The sequence below is a fragment of the Anomalospiza imberbis genome, chromosome Z (assembly GCF_031753505.1).
Source record: "Anomalospiza imberbis isolate Cuckoo-Finch-1a 21T00152 chromosome Z, ASM3175350v1, whole genome shotgun sequence".
NCBI classification, from domain to species: Eukaryota; Metazoa; Chordata; class Aves; order Passeriformes; family Viduidae; genus Anomalospiza; species Anomalospiza imberbis.
In genome coordinates this window covers 59242050-59265355 of record NC_089721.1, presented here as the reverse complement: position 1 = coordinate 59265355, position 23306 = coordinate 59242050, and the positions used below count along the sequence as shown (strand labels likewise).

The 23306-nt window shown below is 49.8% G+C and overlaps 2 protein-coding genes across 2 annotated transcripts in view; one reads left to right on the top strand and one right to left on the bottom strand.

Annotated features, from left to right (window-relative positions):
* The window catches only part of GTF2H2 (general transcription factor IIH subunit 2), a 459966-nt gene that overhangs the window by 387427 nt on the left and 49233 nt on the right, over positions 1-23306 (top strand). The window lies entirely within an intron of this gene.
* The window catches only part of LOC137465531 (serine/threonine-protein kinase PAK 3-like), a 77760-nt gene that overhangs the window by 51837 nt on the left and 2617 nt on the right, over positions 1-23306 (bottom strand). The gene's annotated exons all lie outside the window — the stretch shown is intronic.

Sequence of the window (23306 nt, the reverse complement as noted above, 5' to 3'; positions counted from 1 at the left end):
CTAGGAAAACAAGAGAAAGGGGGGAAAAAAGGGTGCAGATGTTGCCCTGTCATTAAGAATGTGAAGCCCTTCTCTGCCCTAAGGATGATTTTTGTCCCTATCAGATGGTGACTGGGTTTTTTTACCAATGTAGAAACCTAGGCAGTAAAGAGTTAACACATTGCTATGCCCTGAACACCAACAGCCATCAAGCAGCCAAGTTATAACAGGATGTGCCTGGAAAGGGCACATACGAAGGTAATGCAGCACCATTCTGGAGCTGAATTTCCTGTTCCAGTCCACGGTGACCACACAACATAAAGGACAACTTAAGTGTAGGAGTGGGGTTAAGGAGCAAGCAAGACCAATAGAGGGAGAATCAAGACCACCAAAAAACCCACAAAGCCCCCCCCCCCCCCATTTCCAGAAAGGTCCAGAATACTGGGCTGCACATGCTAACTCATTTGTATGAAGAGTGAGGAACCTAATCCCGTAATGGGGAAAACTTACCTGTAAAAATGTACCGCCACAGAGGCTGGGTGGCATCCTCTCAGGACCCTGGACACCTGTTGGCTGGATCAATGCTGGACCAAGGACCATGAACTTCTTTCCTCTCCTACCTGATTTCTTTTTCCCTTCTTCCCTCTATTCTTTTATTCTTTGTTTCTCTCACTATGAGAAGATAGTGGCAAAACACACACCAATTGCCATGCTGAGTGTGTAGTTTGTTAATAAATACTTGTAAGGTTTTTTTGGACCCTTTTGATTTTTGCCATTCTTTTTCACCTGTGAACATCTACAAATCTTGTTTGCTCCCTTCCACATAGGGGTGGAATGTAACACCAATGCACAAACACTCCAGGGAAGATAAGAGCTGCACCTGCCTTCTCCAGTGCCAGTCCCTGGGCCAAGGATCAGCTGCACCTCTCACCCTCTCACAGCAGCAATCTGTTGTGTCAGCACATCTGTTATGATCCAATTACTGACAGACGCCTCTACCTGAATTAAGATGCAGACAACACCATGTGCCAAAGTCAATAGTATGGATTTTATTTAACAGTCAGTGTGAAATAGATAGACAGAAATAGGAAAGAGGAGGAGGAATAGGAAAGAAAAAGAAAAGGAGGGCCAGAGGGAGAGAAAGAGCAAGACAATTTAAGAAGAACTATCACCACACCTGGATCCAGAAAGCATCCTGTTGCATCTCTCTTCACCCTGGTCTTCTTGCTGATGTGGTTCCCAAGGTGTTCAAAACTTTTCACTCTTTCTACATTTTAGCAAACAAAGGAATTAACGCTCATTGGCTACACACAGAGTTGATTTTCAGCACAGCTGCTGGGTTGGCTTTCTCTGTGGATTCTTTCTGTCCAGTATCAGTTCTCTTCCAGTATCTGTTTTCCTCCCACTAGTCTGAGAAAGCACCCAGACAATCTTATCTCACGTTCATCTCAAGTGGGTTAACTCTTTCCCAGTTTCACAGAGACATGTTCAGAGCGGGGAAGCTTCAGTCATCACAGATGAGCAGTTGCCTCTTTGGAGAATTTGCCACGGTGGGCAAAGTCCTTTGGTGAACTTAACACATCTTGGAGGGGCAAGGAGAACCTCCATTCTTTATTGGACAAGGGGGGAATACAGTTAGCAAAGATGAGGAAAAGGCTGCGGTACCTAACGTCTTCTTTGCTTCAGTTTTCAACAATTGGACAGGCTGTCCTCAGGACAACTGGCCTCCTGAGCTGGTAGATGGGGACAGGAAACAGAATAGCCTCCCCTGTCATCCAGGAGGAAGCAGTTAGAGACCTGCTGAGCCACTTAGATGCTGTCAAGTCTATGAGACCGCAGAGGATCCATCCTAGGTTGATGAGGGGGATGGCAGAAGACCTTGCCAAGATGCTTTCTGTCATTTACCATCAGTCCTGAGTAACCAGGGAGGTGCCAGATGACTGGGTTGGCCAATGTGATGCTCATCCATAAGAAGGGCCATAAGGAGCACACAGGAAACTACAGGCCTGTCAGCCTGACCTTGGTGCCTAGTAAGGCTATGGCACAGATCACCTTCAATGTGGTGACACAGCACCTACAGGACAGCTGAGGGATCAGACCCAGCCAGCATGGATTTAGGAGCGGCAGGTTGTGCTTAACCAATCTGATCTCCTTTGATAACCAGATAACCCACCTGGTGGATGAGGGGAAGGCTGTGGATGTTGTCTACTCGACCTTCAGCAATGCCTTTGACACCATCTCCCCATAGGACACTCCTGGAAAAGCTGGCAGCCCACGGCTTGGACAGGAGCACTCTTTGCTGGGTTAGAAACTGGCTGCATAGCCAGGCACAGAGAGTGGAAGTGAATTGTGTCACATCCACTTGGTGGGCATTCACCAGTGGAGCCCCCCAGGGCTCAGCGCTGGGGCCAGTCCTGCTGAATCCCTTTATTAATAGTCTGAGTGGACTGAGTCCACCATCAGCAAACCTAGATGACACCAAATTGGATGAAAGTATTGATCTCTTAGAGGGTAGGAAGGCTCTGCAGAGGGACCTGGACAGGCTGGGTAGATGGGCTAAGTCCAGTGATATGAGGTTTAACAAGTCCAGGTGCCGGGTCCTTCCCTTGAGTCACAACAACCCTCTGCAGCACCACAGGCTGGGGACAGAGTGGCTGGGCAGTGCCCAGGCAGAAAGGGACCTGAGGGTGCTCGTCAGCAGGTGATTGAACATGAGCCAGCAGTATGGCCTGGTGGCCAAGAGGGCCAACAGCATCCTGGCCTGTATCAGGAATGGTGTGGCCAGCAGGACCAGGGCAGTGATTCTTCCCCTGTACTCAGCACTGGTGAGGCCACACCTTGAGTGCTGTGTCCAGTTCTGGGACCCTCAGTTTAGGAAGGATGTTGAGATGCTCACATGTGTCCAGAGGAGGGCAATAAGTATGGTGAGTGGTCTGGGACACAGGTCCTATGAGGAGCAGCTGAGGGAGCTGGGGTTGTTTAGCCTGGAGAAGAGAAGGCTCAGGGGTGACATTATCAACCCATAGCAACTCCCTGAAAGGAGGGGGTAGCCAGGTGGGGGTGAGTCTCTTCCACCAGGCAACCAGCAATAGAAGAAGACAAAGTCTTAAGCTGCACTGGGGAGGTTTAGGCTAGACATTAGGAAAAAATCTTCACAGAAAGGGTGATTTTGGGCATTGGAATAGACTTCCCAGGGAGGTGGTGGAGTCACTGTCCCTGGAGGTGTTTAAGGGAAGACTGGACATGGCTCTTAGTGCTGTGATCTGGTTGACAAGGTGATCTTTGGTCATAGGTTGGACTCAATGATCTCAGGTTTTTCCCAACCTAGTTGATTCTGTGATTCTGTGATTGGTGTTTAAGGCAATTGTGCTCTTTAAGTCTCCTACAATATTTTATGCAGCTCTGGTCATCAAGGGTGCACAGGTTCTCAGAGCCCCTGAGATCCATGAGCAGGGAGCAAAGCCTTCATTCTAGTCTTCACTAGAGATCACCTGCACAGGTGGTGCTTGACCAGCATACCCAGCTGATGTGCGTAGGGCCTTGTAAGGCCACATTGGATTTTTGTCCACAGTGTTTACTTTGTAAGAAGAGAACCTCCCTGTTAAAAAAACTGCATTCAATTAAGAACATTTGCTCGTTCAAGAGTGATCTTACAACAAAAAATATAGAAAGAAAGGAAAAATCCAGCCTCCAGCCCTGAGATTTAATTAAAAATCCAGGACCTCAAAGGTATTGAACCACTTAATTCCCACTATCTATTTATGACAGACAGGTGTCTCAATCCTACATATTTTCAGCTGCCAGAGACCACCTTCCCAGGCTCTCAGAAAAGACACCGCCTGTCAAGCATGCCTGTAAGATCTGGAGGGCTGAGTCTCTCCAGAGTGGTAGTGAGAAGGGCACTAGGGCTTGAGGAGTCAGGAGGGCATCCTTCTCCAGGGGATTGGGTATTTCTTCATCTCCTCCTTGGGACAGCAAGGGACCAAGGTTTCTCCGTTTTGTTGCAGTGTGTGAGATTCTTTGGTAGTGCCTGTGATGGGGAGCAGCTTCTCAGGACTCCCTGAATTTGCCATGGAGAACAGACAAAGCCATGGGGACAGAGTGGAGCTGCCCCATTTGTCATGATGAGCAAGAGGGTGTCGCTTATGTGATACCCTGTGGCCATGAGTTCTGCATGGGCTGCATCCTGCGTTGGGCAGAGAAGAAACCAGAGTGCCCACTCTGCAGAAGATTGATAGAGTCCCCCAGGTTTTCTCTGCAGGAACAAAAATACCTAGAGTGTGTCATCACACCCCAGGGAGAATCACCAGAGACCAGCAGCCAGGCAGAAAGATCTCTTGGCCTCCTGGATGGAAACAGCTGCCAGCGCCCCGGAGCAGTTCCTGTGCAAGGAACACCCTCCCCGGCTGAGCCGAGGCCCGCAGGGACAGAGGCTGTGGGTAGCCTGCTGCCCAGGGACTGGGCAGAACTTTTCCAAAAAGAAGAACATGTTCTTGACCCTATGCTGCCCTGACTGCGCCAGGGGCTGGAGGCAATGTATGGGTCCCAGGGGTGGCTGGCACTGAGAGCAGAGAACAGCATCTTGTATGCCCCGTGCCTCTGCGGTCCAGATGGGGAGGTCATGGTCCAGACGCTGCAGCCTCTCCTGAAGGAATACACAGAACAGCTGGTTGATGGCACTGTCAGTTTCATTGTGGGCCAATGCAGTGAGGAGGCCAAGAGGCTGCTGTGCTCCCATGCTGCTGGAAAGGAGGACAACAGCCCCGAGGCCAGTTCCTGCTCCACCGGCTCCCAGGGAGGGACTCCCACCTGGCATCCTATCGCCGGCTGGGGGACAATGTAGAAATCACGGATGGGACGGGACTGCTGAGGGGTGCGTCTCGAGCTGTTTATTTTCCAGCATCAGCGTCATTACATAGTTACGACAATGGGAAGATGCCTGCAGTTCACATCCCCGGCAGCTGTCCAAGAACTTAATGTTACAGCTTCCTTTAAAAACTTTTTGACCAATCACACCAAGCAAAGCCTACTGACAGTAGTTCTACGCAACCACTGCAAGCACATGTAGCTTTGGTTAAAACAATGCTGGCTTATTTCAAATACAATACCTGCTTGTAAGCCTTAAGATGCATTGCACAGAGCTCCATCATTAAGCTTAGAATTTCCTAACATCTCGCTAGATATACTTTTCTGTATCTTAGGGAGTTATTCTGTTTAATACACAGAGCATTGTTCTATTTGTCCTTACTCTTCTACTCCTTATATGATTTTTCTGCTGACAGATCTTATGGCTACTGCTTAGCTCTAATCGCAGTTCTGCTGTCTGTGAGGCCTGCCTTTTGCAGCTTTCCCAAAACCTTCGGATTTTAAGGATTCCCACCCCAACACACTGTGAGACAACTCACAAAGTGCTGGTAGGAGGAAAGCAGAGGGCCCATTTGGGCCAGTCCCAGCCAAATTTGAAGCTGTGAGAGAGACCACACATCAGGTGCTGGACAGGCCATAGGAAGGAAGGCTTAGGCTTAGGAAAACAGAAAAACCACCACTATTCCAAAAATCGGAAGCGTCATTCTCCCTCCTCTTGCATTTAAACCACTTTTTCTCTATTTCTCATGATGTGGTTTAATCCCAGCCAGCAACCAAGCACCACACACAGTCATTCTCGCTCAATGACCCACCAGCAGGATGGACTGGGCAAACAATTGCCAGGGTAAAAGCTGGAAAACTCACAGGTGGAGAATAATTCAGTTGCATAGGGAATGCAGAAGCTACACACACAAGCAAAAAGCCCCAAAGAACTCATTCACCATTTCCCATGGGTAGGCAGGTGTTTTGCATCTCCAGGACAGCAGGGCCCCCTCACACCTCACAGTGACTTGGGAGGACAAATGCCATCACTCCAAACATCCTCTCCTTCCTCCTTCTTGCACGCAGCTTGGAATACTGAGCAGGATGTCAGAGGGTCTGCAATATCTCTTTGGCCAGTTTGGGTCACCTGTCCTGGCTGTGCCTCCTTCCAACCTCTCATGCTAGGTAGTGGACTAAGGGAAGACAGGTCCTAGGTGTTAAAAACAGGCGAATCAGAGCCAGAGTATTTTTAAAAAGCCTGGGCCTGTTTATTAAAAACAAAGACAACCGAGGAGGAGGCCCCAGGATAAGCCCAGGACCTCAGCGGCAAGTCAGAGTAACAAAAAGTAACAAGGGTCTGTGCACAGGGCACAGGGCGTTTCTTTGGATACAAAGTCCGCAGAAAGACCCCGGGCGCCCAGCGCCTGGGGTTGTTAAAGTCTCTGGACGCTGACGATTGGTGCCTTCTTGATCCCTTTGCTGGTTGGCCCTCTTTCTGGTCGCTGGTTGGTCCATAAGGTGGTGCATTCCTGGCCAATCATTTTGGAACTACGAGGCACTATTGGTTGGTCAATCCCTCCAATCGCAGGCTGAACTGGTGATATCACTCCTCGATGCACCTCGTCTCCTCCCCCTGACTGGCAACTCTGCACATCCACTTCACTGAGAGTACGGATTTAACTTTGTGGCAACTATTCACTACATCAACAATTCATTACATTTGTTGGCAATTCCTTCCAACTCATTTGAAACAATTAACCATCATCAACCCCACCTACTAAAGCCAGTTTCTTTATAACACTAGGGGCTTCCAGCTCTTGGGGACAGCAGCTGGAAGTGCAGCGTCTTAGGCTCCTGACACATGATCCATCTGTGCATGTGCTGTGCAGCACACTAGGGAACTTGAAACTGGACTCTGGATATCTTGGCAGGAACCTTCTCTCTCACTGGTCTTCCCTGAACTTCATCAAAGGAAAGCTAAGAAAACTGGAATGTGGTAATCAAAGAGAGGAACTTATTGGCAGTAACTGAAATGGCAGTCCAATGCACAGCCTCTGCTGTACCTCTCGAAATAGGGGTAAGCTGTTCAGCAGTCCAGTGGAAACGACTAAATAAACAGGCTCAACTGTAAAGGGGCTCTGGCTTCTTGAAGGAACATGACTTTGAATTAGAATTCGTCATAGTCAGTTTCTAAACAACACCAAAAGAGCTTAGGCATTGAGACTTTTTTTTAAGGCCTTGAGTTACATTTGTTTAGTTGGTTTTTCTGTCTCAAGCAAAGCAAGTGAAAACAATTTCGCAAATTGTTTTTAAAAATCAGAATGTGTGTTGCTTTTAATTGTTGTTGCTGCAAATTCTGTAGGATTTTTTGATGACAAGTAAAATCTTGTATCATTGTCAAAGTACTGGCACAGGTTGCCTGCCCAGAGAAGCTGTGGATGCCCCATTCCTGTGACCATTTGAGGCCAGCTTGGGTGGGACTCTCAGCCACCTGGTGTAGTGGAAGGCATCCATGTGCATGGCTGGGGTTTGAAACTAGTCGATCCTTAAGGTACTTTCCAGTCCAGACCTTTCTGTGGTTCTGTGTTGCCCTTCCCCCCACCTACAGAGGCCAACACCATGCCCAGAACATGGAACCAGTCCCTCTGTGACATCAGCTCCAGGAGCAAGGGCACTGTGGCAGTGCAGATTCTGTGGGCACTACGTTGGCAGCTGCACTGAAGGTGACAGGCCTTCTCTCCTTGCAGCTGACTTCTGTGTCTGACCACAATGATTTTGCTGTACATCCTCATCCTTCTGGCTCTGTGCAGGCCTGCACATGGCACCTGTGGGTAAGTAGCCCCAGGCTTGACCTGAGGGGAGCCAGGCTAAGGCTTAGGGGGTTCCCTGAGGATGCCCACTTGCCGCCTGTATCCATACCAGTTTCCAAAGCCCTAGGCAGGAGTCTCAGTTCATCACCAGTACCCAGGTGGCTGGCACCACTTGTCTACGGGGCTCAAGCAGAAACAGGCCGACATATGCACACCCCAGGCAGTTTCCTGTCCCTGCTGGCTTTGCAACCAAAGCCTTGTGGAAGCCTTCTCACAGGACAGTAATGACCTTCTGCTTACAGACAGACCTGTGGGCTCCGGCCCATGGGTGCTACCTTCGGCTCAACACGTGTGGTGGGTGGCACAGATGTCATGCCAGGGACTGGAGCCTGGGCAGGCATCGCCAGTGTCCGTCGCTACTGGAACCCACCGGTATCTGTGCATGTCTGCGGAGGGACCCTTGTCAGTGCGCAGTGGCTCCTCACAGCTGCCCACTGCTTTCTCAACATCACAAAGTAAGGAGGACCTAGGTACAGGGATATCCCCATACCACCAGTGCATGCTCTCCCCATCCCGTTTCCTTGCAGTGTGCCTAGTGCCTTGACATTGCAGGGCCCAGCTGAGAGACTGCTCAGGGAGAAGACTGGGCTCATGCCACTGCTTCCTAGCAGCCTCCAGCTTAACTTATCTTGAGTCTACTTTCACTCTCTGTAGTCCTGTTTTCCTCTCTGCCGCCTCAGGAAGCAGAAGGCAGGGAAGTGCTGGTCTGTCACAGCACATGATTCTACTCCCTCTCACCCCTCTCTCCATCTGCCTTCCAGTCCCCTCAGCGAGTGGGCCATCGTGCTTGGGGCCACCTCGTTGGGCCAGTCAGGCCCTGGTGTGGAAGTGCGCCGGATTAAGCGGCTGATCGTTCACGAGAAATACACTCCTGAACTCGGGTATAACGACATCGCCTTGCTGGAATTGGACCGGCCAGTCCGGTGTAGGTCTTCCATTCAGACTGCCTGCCTGCCTGGTCCTTCGGTGAAAGTATCGGAGCTGAAAAACTGTTACGTTGCTGGCTGGGGAGACAGAATTGTCAAATGTGAGTTCCCACAAAGGACCTGTGCCCTGAGGGCAAGGCTGACACACAAGGGAGGGATGGCTGGGGCTTCCTGACAGCAGAGGCAAAATGATAGTTGGGCTATGGGACATGTGCCTCTGGAGAGATGGGTCTGGCCTGCTGCCCAATGCCAGACAGCATTGGGCAGGGACACAGCAATCCAGCAACTCTCTAGAGGCAGAGCTAAGCCCTAGGGAAGAACTTCAACACAGAGACAGGCCAGAAGAATAGGCAAGGAGCTGCTGGGAACTCATTCCTTTCCCTGCTCACAGCATCAGGTAGAGATGTCCTGCAGCAGGCCAAGGTCCAAGTTGTCGATAAGCAGCTCTGCAACAGTAGCGAGTGGCTGCAAGGGAACATCCATGACTTCCACGTGTGTGCTGGGCAAGGCGGTGTTGGCACCTGCCAGGTAGGAGCGTGCTATGAGAGCCCCAGCCCCCAGCAGTGTGGGCAGCCCCATCACACCACCCAAGCACAGCCCAGCATCTGCTTTCCCTGGTCAGTTGCTCGCAAAGCCCCAGCTCGGCACCACTGCTGGAGCTTCCACCCCCTTTCCCATCTGTGTGTCCTTGCTCACTGAGGTCCAGATGCCTACCCTGAACCATCCACATGCAGGGGAGACAGAGAGTCTCACCTTACAGGCCCCCACCTGCTCCCAAGGGTGTCAAGGTTCTGCAGGTCCCAGAACTTGAACAGAGCCTTGCTCTGCCAGGAATCCAGTTCTGGCAGGGGCTGGGAGAGTAAAAGAGCCAACTAACTTCTGACAGGGGCATGCAAAAGCACCTTAATCCTCTCTGTTCTGCTTCAGGGTGACAGTGGAGGGCCTCTTGTCTGCCAAGATAAGCGTGCTGGCTTTTTCTGGCAAATCGGTGTGACCAGCTGGGGAGTAGGCTGTGCCAGACCTAAACGGCCTGCAGTCTCCAGCTCCACTCAGTACTATTACAACTGGATCTGGACCACAATGGGAAAAAGGCCAGCACCAGCAGTTACTCCAGCACCAGCACCAGCGCCAACCTATACCGCAGCCCCCCTGCAGACAGTAAATCCAAGACCAACACAACCCTGTCCATTCCCACCTGAAAAGCTGCTGCAATTCTTTAATCTGCTGAAGGATATCTTGCGGTACCTAAAGAAAAAATTATTTTGAACGGCAGAATGGACCACCAGCAGTTCAGGCTATAGTGGACCACAACCCGTTCCTTCTGAGTTATATTAATTTGAATTTCATTAAACTGAATTAAATTTTAAATTGTAAGCCAAAAATAAATAAATAAATAAATAAATAAAAACCCAACAGACTGTATTTTCTGCTCTGAGAATATTCTCCAGCCAAATTTTATAAAATCCTACTGGCTTGATCATTGCCCAAGCAGCCCTCAACTCAGGGAACCCTTCACCCTCATCTAGGAAGAATTTGGCTTCACACTCCCTTTTGTACAGATCAATGCCTTCCCTACAGATATTAATATATCTACAGTGGAAAAGTAGCATCTGGCACCTTAAGTCTGTAATAACAACAAGCGCCAGAAACACAACACTAGGAAAACAAGAGAAAGGGGGGAAAAAAGGGTGCAGATGTTGCCCTGTCATTAAGAATGTGAAGCCCTTCTCTGCCCTAAGGATGATTTTTGTCCCTATCAGATGGTGACTGGGTTTTTTTACCAATGTAGAAACCTAGGCAGTAAAGAGTTAACACATTGCTATGCCCTGAACACCAACAGCCATCAAGCAGCCAAGTTATAACAGGATGTGCCTGGAAAGGGCACATACGAAGGTAATGCAGCACCATTCTGGAGCTGAATTTCCTGTTCCAGTCCACGGTGACCACACAACATAAAGGACAACTTAAGTGTAGGAGTGGGGTTAAGGAGCAAGCAAGACCAATAGAGGGAGAATCAAGACCACCAAAAAACCCACAAAGCCCCCCCCCCCCCCCCATTTCCAGAAAGGTCCAGAATACTGGGCTGCACATGCTAACTCATTTGTATGAAGAGTGAGGAACCTAATCCCGTAATGGGGAAAACTTACCTGTAAAAATGTACCGCCACAGAGGCTGGGTGGCATCCTCTCAGGACCCTGGACACCTGTTGGCTGGATCAATGCTGGACCAAGGACCATGAACTTCTTTCCTCTCCTACCTGATTTCTTTTTCCCTTCTTCCCTCTATTCTTTTATTCTTTGTTTCTCTCACTATGAGAAGATAGTGGCAAAACACACACCAATTGCCATGCTGAGTGTGTAGTTTGTTAATAAATACTTGTAAGGTTTTTTTGGACCCTTTTGATTTTTGCCATTCTTTTTCACCTGTGAACATCTACAAATCTTGTTTGCTCCCTTCCACATAGGGGTGGAATGTAACACCAATGCACAAACACTCCAGGGAAGATAAGAGCTGCACCTGCCTTCTCCAGTGCCAGTCCCTGGGCCAAGGATCAGCTGCACCTCTCACCCTCTCACAGCAGCAATCTGTTGTGTCAGCACATCTGTTATGATCCAATTACTGACAGACGCCTCTACCTGAATTAAGATGCAGACAACACCATGTGCCAAAGTCAATAGTATGGATTTTATTTAACAGTCAGTGTGAAATAGATAGACAGAAATAGGAAAGAGGAGGAGGAATAGGAAAGAAAAAGAAAAGGAGGGCCAGAGGGAGAGAAAGAGCAAGACAATTTAAGAAGAACTATCACCACACCTGGATCCAGAAAGCATCCTGTTGCATCTCTCTTCACCCTGGTCTTCTTGCTGATGTGGTTCCCAAGGTGTTCAAAACTTTTCACTCTTTCTACATTTTAGCAAACAAAGGAATTAACGCTCATTGGCTACACACAGAGTTGATTTTCAGCACAGCTGCTGGGTTGGCTTTCTCTGTGGATTCTTTCTGTCCAGTATCAGTTCTCTTCCAGTATCTGTTTTCCTCCCACTAGTCTGAGAAAGCACCCAGACAATCTTATCTCACGTTCATCTCAAGTGGGTTAACTCTTTCCCAGTTTCACAGAGACATGTTCAGAGCGGGGAAGCTTCAGTCATCACAGATGAGCAGTTGCCTCTTTGGAGAATTTGCCACGGTGGGCAAAGTCCTTTGGTGAACTTAACACATCTTGGAGGGGCAAGGAGAACCTCCATTCTTTATTGGACAAGGGGGGAATACAGTTAGCAAAGATGAGGAAAAGGCTGCGGTACCTAACGTCTTCTTTGCTTCAGTTTTCAACAATTGGACAGGCTGTCCTCAGGACAACTGGCCTCCTGAGCTGGTAGATGGGGACAGGAAACAGAATAGCCTCCCCTGTCATCCAGGAGGAAGCAGTTAGAGACCTGCTGAGCCACTTAGATGCTGTCAAGTCTATGAGACCGCAGAGGATCCATCCTAGGTTGATGAGGGGGATGGCAGAAGACCTTGCCAAGATGCTTTCTGTCATTTACCATCAGTCCTGAGTAACCAGGGAGGTGCCAGATGACTGGGTTGGCCAATGTGATGCTCATCCATAAGAAGGGCCATAAGGAGCACACAGGAAACTACAGGCCTGTCAGCCTGACCTTGGTGCCTAGTAAGGCTATGGCACAGATCACCTTCAATGTGGTGACACAGCACCTACAGGACAGCTGAGGGATCAGACCCAGCCAGCATGGATTTAGGAGCGGCAGGTTGTGCTTAACCAATCTGATCTCCTTTGATAACCAGATAACCCACCTGGTGGATGAGGGGAAGGCTGTGGATGTTGTCTACTCGACCTTCAGCAATGCCTTTGACACCATCTCCCCATAGGACACTCCTGGAAAAGCTGGCAGCCCACGGCTTGGACAGGAGCACTCTTTGCTGGGTTAGAAACTGGCTGCATAGCCAGGCACAGAGAGTGGAAGTGAATTGTGTCACATCCACTTGGTGGGCATTCACCAGTGGAGCCCCCCAGGGCTCAGCGCTGGGGCCAGTCCTGCTGAATCCCTTTATTAATAGTCTGAGTGGACTGAGTCCACCATCAGCAAACCTAGATGACACCAAATTGGATGAAAGTATTGATCTCTTAGAGGGTAGGAAGGCTCTGCAGAGGGACCTGGACAGGCTGGGTAGATGGGCTAAGTCCAGTGATATGAGGTTTAACAAGTCCAGGTGCCGGGTCCTTCCCTTGAGTCACAACAACCCTCTGCAGCACCACAGGCTGGGGACAGAGTGGCTGGGCAGTGCCCAGGCAGAAAGGGACCTGAGGGTGCTCGTCAGCAGGTGATTGAACATGAGCCAGCAGTATGGCCTGGTGGCCAAGAGGGCCAACAGCATCCTGGCCTGTATCAGGAATGGTGTGGCCAGCAGGACCAGGGCAGTGATTCTTCCCCTGTACTCAGCACTGGTGAGGCCACACCTTGAGTGCTGTGTCCAGTTCTGGGACCCTCAGTTTAGGAAGGATGTTGAGATGCTCACATGTGTCCAGAGGAGGGCAATAAGTATGGTGAGTGGTCTGGGACACAGGTCCTATGAGAAGCAGCTGAGGGAGCTGGGGTTGTTTAGCCTGGAGAAGAGAAGGCTCAGGGGTGACATTATCAACCCATAGCAACTCCCTGAAAGGAGGGGGTAGCCAGGTGGGGGTGAGTCTCTTCCACCAGGCAACCAGCAATAGAAGAAGACAAAGTCTTAAGCTGCACTGGGGAGGTTTAGGCTAGACATTAGGAAAAAATCTTCACAGAAAGGGTGATTTTGGGCATTGGAATAGACTTCCCAGGGAGGTGGTGGAGTCACTGTCCCTGGAGGTGTTTAAGGGAAGACTGGACATGGCTCTTAGTGCTGTGATCTGGTTGACAAGGTGATCTTTGGTCATAGGTTGGACTCAATGATCTCAGGTTTTTCCCAACCTAGTTGATTCTGTGATTCTGTGATTGGTGTTTAAGGCAATTGTGCTCTTTAAGTCTCCTACAATATTTTATGCAGCTCTGGTCATCAAGGGTGCACAGGTTCTCAGAGCCCCTGAGATCCATGAGCAGGGAGCAAAGCCTTCATTCTAGTCTTCACTAGAGATCACCTGCACAGGTGGTGCTTGACCAGCATACCCAGCTGATGTGCGTAGGGCCTTGTAAGGCCACATTGGATTTTTGTCCACAGTGTTTACTTTGTAAGAAGAGAACCTCCCTGTTAAAAAAACTGCATTCAATTAAGAACATTTGCTCGTTCAAGAGTGATCTTACAACAAAAAATATAGAAAGAAAGGAAAAATCCAGCCTCCAGCCCTGAGATTTAATTAAAAATCCAGGACCTCAAAGGTATTGAACCACTTAATTCCCACTATCTATTTATGACAGACAGGTGTCTCAATCCTACATATTTTCAGCTGCCAGAGACCACCTTCCCAGGCTCTCAGAAAAGACACCGCCTGTCAAGCATGCCTGTAAGATCTGGAGGGCTGAGTCTCTCCAGAGTGGTAGTGAGAAGGGCACTAGGGCTTGAGGAGTCAGGAGGGCATCCTTCTCCAGGGGATTGGGTATTTCTTCATCTCCTCCTTGGGACAGCAAGGGACCAAGGTTTCTCCGTTTTGTTGCAGTGTGTGAGATTCTTTGGTAGTGCCTGTGATGGGGAGCAGCTTCTCAGGACTCCCTGAATTTGCCATGGAGAACAGACAAAGCCATGGGGACAGAGTGGAGCTGCCCCATTTGTCATGATGAGCAAGAGGGTGTCGCTTATGTGATACCCTGTGGCCATGAGTTCTGCATGGGCTGCATCCTGCGTTGGGCAGAGAAGAAACCAGAGTGCCCACTCTGCAGAAGATTGATAGAGTCCCCCAGGTTTTCTCTGCAGGAACAAAAATACCTAGAGTGTGTCATCACACCCCAGGGAGAATCACCAGAGACCAGCAGCCAGGCAGAAAGATCTCTTGGCCTCCTGGATGGAAACAGCTGCCAGCGCCCCGGAGCAGTTCCTGTGCAAGGAACACCCTCCCCGGCTGAGCCGAGGCCCGCAGGGACAGAGGCTGTGGGTAGCCTGCTGCCCAGGGACTGGGCAGAACTTTTCCAAAAAGAAGAACATGTTCTTGACCCTATGCTGCCCTGACTGCGCCAGGGGCTGGAGGCAATGTATGGGTCCCAGGGGTGGCTGGCACTGAGAGCAGAGAACAGCATCTTGTATGCCCCGTGCCTCTGCGGTCCAGATGGGGAGGTCATGGTCCAGACGCTGCAGCCTCTCCTGAAGGAATACACAGAACAGCTGGTTGATGGCACTGTCAGTTTCATTGTGGGCCAATGCAGTGAGGAGGCCAAGAGGCTGCTGTGCTCCCATGCTGCTGGAAAGGAGGACAACAGCCCCGAGGCCAGTTCCTGCTCCACCGGCTCCCAGGGAGGGACTCCCACCTGGCATCCTATCGCCGGCTGGGGGACAATGTAGAAATCACGGATGGGACGGGACTGCTGAGGGGTGCGTCTCGAGCTGTTTATTTTCCAGCATCAGCGTCATTACATAGTTACGACAATGGGAAGATGCCTGCAGTTCACATCCCCGGCAGCTGTCCAAGAACTTAATGTTACAGCTTCCTTTAAAAACTTTTTGACCAATCACACCAAGCAAAGCCTACTGACAGTAGTTCTACGCAACCACTGCAAGCACATGTAGCTTTGGTTAAAACAATGCTGGCTTATTTCAAATACAATACCTGCTTGTAAGCCTTAAGATGCATTGCACAGAGCTCCATCATTAAGCTTAGAATTTCCTAACATCTCGCTAGATATACTTTTCTGTATCTTAGGGAGTTATTCTGTTTAATACACAGAGCATTGTTCTATTTGTCCTTACTCTTCTACTCCTTATATGATTTTTCTGCTGACAGATCTTATGGCTACTGCTTAGCTCTAATCGCAGTTCTGCTGTCTGTGAGGCCTGCCTTTTGCAGCTTTCCCAAAACCTTCGGATTTTAAGGATTCCCACCCCAACACACTGTGAGACAACTCACAAAGTGCTGGTAGGAGGAAAGCAGAGGGCCCATTTGGGCCAGTCCCAGCCAAATTTGAAGCTGTGAGAGAGACCACACATCAGGTGCTGGACAGGCCATAGGAAGGAAGGCTTAGGCTTAGGAAAACAGAAAAACCACCACCATTCCAAAAATCGGAAGCGTCATTCTCCCTCCTCTTGCATTTAAACCACTTTTTCTCTATTTCTCATGATGTGGTTTAATCCCAGCCAGCAACCAAGCACCACACACAGTCATTCTCGCTCAATGACCCACCAGCAGGATGGACTGGGCAGACAATTGCCAGGGTAAAAGCTGGAAAACTCACAGGTGGAGAATAATTCAGTTGCATAGGGAATGCAGAAGCTACACACACAAGCAAAAAGCCCCAAAGAACTCATTCACCATTTCCCATGGGTAGGCAGGTGTTTTGCATCTCCAGGACAGCAGGGCCCCCTCACACCTCACAGTGACTTGGGAGGACAAATGCCATCACTCCAAACATCCTCTCCTTCCTCCTTCTTGCACGCAGCTTGGAATACTGAGCAGGATGTCAGAGGGTCTGCAATATCTCTTTGGCCAGTTTGGGTCACCTGTCCTGGCTGTGCCTCCTTCCAACCTCTCATGCTAGGTAGTGGACTAAGGGAAGACAGGTCCTAGGTGTTAAAAACAGGCGAATCAGAGCCAGAGTATTTTTAAAAAGCCTGGGCCTGTTTATTAAAAACAAAGACAACCGAGGAGGAGGCCCCAGGATAAGCCCAGGACCTCAGCGGCTAGTCAGAGTAACAAAAAGTAACAAGGGTCTGTGCACAGGGCACAGGGTGTTTCTTTGGATACAAAGTCCGCAGAAAGACCCCGGGCGCCCAGCGCCTGGGGTTGTTAAAGTCTCTGGACGCTGACGATTGGTGCCTTCTTGATCCCTTTGCTGGTTGGCCCTCTTTCTGGTCGCTGGTTGGTCCATAAGGTGGTGCATTCCTGGCCAATCATTTTGGAACTACGAGGCACTATTGGTTGGTCAATCCCTCCAATCGCAGGCTGAACTGGTGATATCACTCCTCGATGCACCTCGTCTCCTCCCCCTGACTGGCAACTCTGCACATCCACTTCACTGAGAGTACGGATTTAACTTTGTGGCAACTATTCACTACATCAACAATTCATTACATTTGTTGGCAATTCCTTCCAACTCATTTGAAACAATTAACCATCATCAACCCCACCTACTAAAGCCAGTTTCTTTATAACACTAGGGGCTTCCAGCTCTTGGGGACAGCAGCTGGAAGTGCAGCGTCTTAGGCTCCTGACACATGATCCATCTGTGCATGTGCTGTGCAGCACACTAGGGAACTTGAAACTGGACTCTGGATATCTTGGCAGGAACCTTCTCTCTCACTGGTCTTCCCTGAACTTCATCAAAGGAAAGCTAAGAAAACTGGAATGTGGTAATCAAAGAGAGGAACTTATTGGCAGTAACTGAAATGGCAGTCCAATGCACAGCCTCTGCTGTACCTCTCGAAATAGGGGTAAGCTGTTCAGCAGTCCAGTGGAAACGACTAAATAAACAGGCTCAACTGTAAAGGGGCTCTGGCTTCTTGAAGGAACATGACTTTTAATTAGAATTCGTCATAGTCAGTTTCTAAACAACACCAAAAGAGCTTAGGCATTGAGACTTTTTTTTAAGGCCTTGAGTTACATTTGTTTAGTTGGTTTTTCTGTCTCAAGCAAAGCAAGTGAAAACAATTTCGCAAATTGTTTTTAAAAATCAGAATGTGTGTTGCTTTTAATTGTTGTTGCTGCAAATTCTGTAGGATTTTTTGATGACAAGTAAAATCTTGTATCATTGTCAAAGTACTGGCACAGGTTGCCTGCCCAGAGAAGCTGTGGATGCCCCATTCCTGTGACCATTTGAGGCCAGCTTGGGTGGGACTCTCAGCAACCTGGTGTAGTGGAAGGCATCCATGTGCATGGCTGGGGTTTGAAACTAGTCGATCCTTAAGGTACTTTCCAGTCCAGACCTTTCTGTGGTTCTGTGTTGCCCTTCCCCCCACCTACAGAGGCCAACACCATGCCCAGAACATGGAACCAGTCCCTCTGTGACATCAGCTCCAGGAGCAAGGGCACTGTGGCAGTGCAGATTCTGTGGGCACTACGTTGGCAGCTGCACTGAAGGTGACAGGCCTTCTCTCCTTGCAGCTGACTTCTGTGTCTGACCACAATGATTTTGCTGTACATCCTCATCCTTCTGGCTCTGTGCAGGCCTGCACATGGCACCTGTGGGTAAGTAGCCCCAGGCTTGACCTGAGGGGAGCCAGGCTAAGGCTTAGGGGGTTCCCTGAGGATGCCCACTTGCCGCCTGTATCCATACCAGTTTCCAAAGCCCTAGGCAGGAGTCTCAGTTCATCACCAGTACCCAGGTGGCTGGCACCACTTGTCTACGGGGCTCAAGCAGAAACAGGCCGACATATGCACACCCCAGGCAGTTTCCTGTCCCTGCTGGCTTTGCAACCAAAGCCTTGTGGAAGCCTTCTCACAGGACAGTAATGACCTTCTGCTTACAGACAGACCTGTGGGCTCCGGCCCATGGGTGCTACCTTCGGCTCAACACGTGTGGTGGGTGGCACAGATGTCATGCCAGGGACTGGAGCCTGGGCAGGCATCGCCAGTGTCCGTCGCTACTGGAACCCACCGGTATCTGTGCATGTCTGCGGAGGGACCCTTGTCAGTGCGCAGTGGCTCCTCACAGCTGCCCACTGCTTTCTCAACATCACAAAGTAAGGAGGACCTAGGTACAGGGATATCCCCATACCACCAGTGCATGCTCTCCCCATCCCGTTTCCTTGCAGTGTGCCTAGTGCCTTGACATTGCAGGGCCCAGCTGAGAGACTGCTCAGGGAGAAGACTGGGCTCATGCCACTGCTTCCTAGCAGCCTCCAGCTTAACTTATCTTGAGTCTACTTTCACTCTCTGTAGTCCTGTTTTCCTCTCTGCCGCCTCAGGAAGCAGAAGGCAGGGAAGTGCTGGTCTGTCACAGCACATGATTCTACTCCCTCTCACCCCTCTCTCCATCTGCCTTCCAGTCCCCTCAGCGAGTGGGCCATCGTGCTTGGGGCCACCTCGTTGGGCCAGTCAGGCCCTGGTGTGGAAGTGCGCCGGATTAAGCGGCTGATCGTTCACGAGAAATACACTCCTGAACTCGGGTATAACGACATCGCCTTGCTGGAATTGGACCGGCCAGTCCGGTGTAGGTCTTCCATTCAGACTGCCTGCCTGCCTGGTCCTTCGGTGAAAGTATCGGAGCTGAAAAACTGTTACGTTGCTGGCTGGGGAGACAGAATTGTCAAATGTGAGTTCCCACAAAGGACCTGTGCCCTGAGGGCAAGGCTGACACACAAGGGAGGGATGGCTGGGGCTTCCTGACAGCAGAGGCAAAATGATAGTTGGGCTATGGGACATGTGCCTCTGGAGAGATGGGTCTGGCCTGCTGCCCAATGCCAGACAGCATTGGGCAGGGACACAGCAATCCAGCAGCTCTCTAGAGGCAGAGCTAAGCCCTAGGGAAGAACTTCAACACAGAGACAGGCCAGAAGAATAGGCAAGGAGCTGCTGGGAACTCATTCCTTTCCCTGCTCACAGCATCAGGTAGAGATGTCCTGCAGCAGGCCAAGGTCCAAGTTGTCGATAAGCAGCTCTGCAACAGTAGCGAGTGGCTGCAAGGGAACATCCATGACTTCCACGTGTGTGCTGGGCAAGGCGGTGTTGGCACCTGCCAGGTAGGAGCGTGCTATGAGAGCCCCAGCCCCCAGCAGTGTGGGCAGCCCCATCACACCACCCAAGCACAGCCCAGCATCTGCTTTCCCTGGTCAGTTGCTCGCAAAGCCCCAGCTCGGCACCACTGCTGGAGCTTCCACCCCCTTTCCCATCTGTGTGTCCTTGCTCACTGAGGTCCAGATGCCTACCCTGAACCATCCACATGCAGGGGAGACAGAGAGTCTCACCTTACAGGCCCCCACCTGCTCCCAAGGGTGTCAAGGTTCTGCAGGTCCCAGAACTTGAACAGAGCCTTGCTCTGCCAGGAATCCAGTTCTGGCAGGGGCTGGGAGAGTAAAAGAGCCAACTAACTTCTGACAGGGGCATGCAAAAGCACCTTAATCCTCTCTGTTCTGCTTCAGGGTGACAGTGGAGGGCCTCTTGTCTGCCAAGATAAGCGTGCTGGCTTTTTCTGGCAAATCGGTGTGACCAGCTGGGGAGTAGGCTGTGCCAGACCTAAACGGCCTGCAGTCTCCAGCTCCACTCAGTACTATTACAACTGGATCTGGACCACAATGGGAAAAAGGCCAGCACCAGCAGTTACTCCAGCACCAGCACCAGCGCCAACCTATACCGCAGCCCCCCTGCAGACAGTAAATCCAAGACCAACACAACCCTGTCCATTCCCACCTGAAAAGCTGCTGCAATTCTTTAATCTGCTGAAGGATATCTTGCGGTACCTAAAGAAAAAATTATTTTGAACGGCAGAATGGACCACCAGCAGTTCAGGCTATAGTGGACCACAACCCGTTCCTTCTGAGTTATATTAATTTGAATTTCATTAAACTGAATTAAATTTTAAATTGTAAGCCAAAAATAAATAAATAAATAAATAAATAAATAAATAAAAACCCAACAGACTGTATTTTCTGCTCTGAGAATATTCTCCATCCAAATCTTATAAAATCCTACTGGCTTGATCATTGCCCAAGCAGCCCTCAACTCAGGGAACCCTTCACCCTCATCTAGGAAGAATTTGGCTTCACACTCCCTTTTGTACAGATCAATGCCTTCCCTACAGATATTAATATATCTACAGTGGAAAAGTAGCATCTGGCACCTTAAGTCTGTAATAACAACAAGCGCAAGAAACACAACACTAGGAAAACAAGAGAAAGGGGGGAAAAAAGGGTGCAGATGTTGCCCTGTCATTAAGAATGTGAAGCCCTTCTCTGCCCTAAGGATGATTTTTGTCCCTATCAGATGGTAACTGGGTTTTTTTACCAATGTAGAAACCTAGGCAGTAAAGAGTTAACACATTGCTATGCCCTGAACACCAACAGCCATCAAGCAGCCAAGTTATAACAGGATGTGCCTGGAAAGGGCACATACGAAGGTAATGCAGCACCATTCTGGAGCTGAATTTCCTGTTCCAGTCCACGGTGACCACACAACATAAAGGACAACTTAAGTGTAGGAGTGGGGTTAAGGAGCAAGCAAGACCAATAGAGGGAGAATCAAGACCACCAAAAAACCCACAAAGCCCCCCCCCCCCCCCCATTTCCAGAAAGGTCCAGAATACTGGGCTGCACATGCTAACTCATTTGTATGAAGAGTGAGGAACCTAATCCCGTAATGGGGAAAACTTACCTGTAAAAATGTACCGCCACAGAGGCTGGGTGGCATCCTCTCAGGACCCTGGACACCTGTTGGCTGGATCAATGCTGGACCAAGGACCATGAACTTCTTTCCTCTCCTACCTGATTTCTTTTTCCCTTCTTCCCTCTATTCTTTTATTCTTTGTTTCTCTCACTATGAGAAGATAGTGGCAAAACACACACCAATTGCCATGCTGAGTGTGTAGTTTGTTAATAAATACTTGTAAGGTTTTTTTGGACCCTTTTGATTTTTGCCATTCTTTTTCACCTGTGAACATCTACAAATCTTGTTTGCTCCCTTCCACATAGGGGTGGAATGTAACACCAATGCACAAACACTCCAGGGAAGATAAGAGCTGCACCTGCCTTCTCCAGTGCCAGTCCCTGGGCCAAGGATCAGCTGCACCTCTCACCCTCTCACAGCAGCAATCTGTTGTGTCAGCACATCTGTTATGATCCAATTACTGACAGACGCCTCTACCTGAATTAAGATGCAGACAACACCATGTGCCAAAGTCAATAGTATGGATTTTATTTAACAGTCAGTGTGAAATAGATAGACAGAAATAGGAAAGAGGAGGAAGAATAGGAAAGAAAAAGAAAAGGAGGGCCAGAGGGAGAGAAAGAGCAAGACAATTTGAGAAAAAGCTATCACCACACCTGGATCCAGAAAGCATCCTGTTGCATCTCTCTTCACCCTGGTCTTCTTGCTGATGTGGTTCCCAAGGTGTTCAAAACTTTTCACTCTTTCTACATTTTAGCAAACAAAGGAATTAACGCTCATTGGCTACACGCAGAGTTGATTTTCAGCACAGCTGCTGGGTTGGCTTTCTCTGTGGATTCTTTCTGTCCAGTATCAGTTCTCTTCCAGTATCTGTTTTCCTCCCACTAGTCTGAGAAAGCACCCAGACAATCTTATCTCACGTTCATCTCAAGTGGGTTAACTCTTTCCCAGTTTCACAGAGACATGTTCAGAGCGGGGAAGCTTCAGTCATCACAGATGAGCAGTTGCCTCTTTGGAGAATTTGCCACGGTGGGCAAAGTCCTTTGGTGAACTTAACACATCTTGGAGGGGCAAGGAGAACCTCCATTCTTTATTGGACAAGGGGGGAATACAGTTAGCAAAGATGAGGAAAAGGCTGCGGTACCTAACGTCTTCTTTGCTTCAGTTTTCAACAATTGGACAGGCTGTCCTCAGGACAACTGGCCTCCTGAGCTGGTAGATGGGGACAGGAAACAGAATAGCCTCCCCTGTCATCCAGGAGGAAGCAGTTAGAGACCTGCTGAGCCACTTAGATGCTGTCAAGTCTATGAGACCGCAGAGGATCCATCCTAGGTTGATGAGGGGGATGGCAGAAGACCTTGCCAAGATGCTTTCTGTCATTTACCATCAGTCCTGAGTAACCAGGGAGGTGCCAGATGACTGGGTTGGCCAATGTGATGCTCATCCATAAGAAGGGCCATAAGGAGCACACAGGAAACTACAGGCCTGTCAGCCTGACCTTGGTGCCTAGTAAGGCTATGGCACAGATCACCTTCAATGTGGTGACACAGCACCTACAGGACAGCTGAGGGATCAGACCCAGCCAGCATGGATTTAGGAGCGGCAGGTTGTGCTTAACCAATCTGATCTCCTTTGATAACCAGATAACCCACCTGGTGGATGAGGGGAAGGCTGTGGATGTTGTCTACTCGACCTTCAGCAATGCCTTTGACACCATCTCCCCATAGGACACTCCTGGAAAAGCTGGCAGCCCACGGCTTGGACAGGAGCACTCTTTGCTGGGTTAGAAACTGGCTGCATAGCCAGGCACAGAGAGTGGAAGTGAATTGTGTCACATCCACTTGGTGGGCATTCACCAGTGGAGCCCCCCAGGGCTCAGCGCTGGGGCCAGTCCTGCTGAATCCCTTTATTAATAGTCTGAGTGGACTGAGTCCACCATCAGCAAATCTAGATGACACCAAATTGGATGAAAGCATTGATCTGTTAGAGGGTAGGAAGGCTCTGCAGAGGGACCTGGACAGGCTGGGTAGATGGGCTAAGTCCAGTGATATGAGGTTTAACAAGTCCAGGTGCCGGGTCCTTCCCTTGAGTCACAACAACCCTCTGCAGCACCACAGGCTGGGGACAGAGTGGCTGGGCAGTGCCCAGGCAGAAAGGGACCTGAGGGTGCTCGTCAGCAGGTGATTGAACATGAGCCAGCAGTATGGCCTGGTGGCCAAGAGGGCCAACAGCATC